The following is a 1,008-nucleotide window of genomic DNA, read 5'->3' on the forward strand; positions in this document are numbered from 1 at the left end:
GGCACTATCAGCTTTCTTCACCACATTCGCTTATGCACCACTTTGTCCTCAGTGATTGAGTCAGGACAGACTGGTGGAGCATCTTCTTTTGATATTTTCTGCATCGTTCAATATTTTGCCCAAGAAGTCTTTAAATATTACAACTCCAGGCTTGAATTTTTTTAATTCTTTCAGTTTAAAATATGTTGAGTATGTTCTCCCCTTTTTTGGTTTTCCAACTCTAAGTATTTGCACAATTCATTATATTTGACTTTAATGTTATCATATTGTATCTTCATTATAATATTTGTCTTCTCAAGCTGCCCTTTGAAAACTTCTATTCAACTCTTTGACCTCATCATTTTTTCCATTTGCTTCAGTTACTCTACCATTAAGAGCAAGTTTCAGAGTCCCTTCTGACATCCACTTTGATCTTTTCTTTCTTTCTTGTCTATTTAATAACCTTTTGGTTTCTTCATGAATGAGGCTCTTGGTGTCCTTTCACAGGTCATCTGTCATTAGTGTTCAATGCTTCAAATCTTTTCTTTTCTGTTGTTGAAAAAATGTATTTGCTATGAACAAGTCGTTGTTCACAGGATCTCCAGCTTCATGTCTATCGCCAAGTCCATATTTTCCAACTACTGTTCCTTCCTCTTTGTTTCCAACTTTTGCATTCCAATCACCAATAACCATCAATGCACCTTGATTGCATGTTTCAATAACTTCATACTGAAGTTGTTGGTATAATTCTTCAACTTCTCCATCACATGCTTTAGGGACTGGTGCATAAATTTTAATAATAGTTACATTCATTGGATATACTTGAAGGTGGACAAATATAAGCCTATCACAGACACCATTATACTTCAAGGTTGATCATGAAATGTTCTTTTTGACAATGAATGCACTGTCATTTTCTTGAGTATGTTATTCCAGGCACAGTATATCATACAATATTCTGATTCAAAATGGTCAATAACAGTTAATTTCAACTCGCTAATACCTAGGATATTGATCTTTATGTGTTCC

This window comes from Echinops telfairi, unplaced genomic scaffold (genome assembly GCF_000313985.2).
Source record: "Echinops telfairi isolate 266 unplaced genomic scaffold, ASM31398v2 ScPeMD7_23;HRSCAF=83, whole genome shotgun sequence".
Taxonomy (NCBI): Eukaryota; Metazoa; Chordata; class Mammalia; order Afrosoricida; family Tenrecidae; genus Echinops; species Echinops telfairi.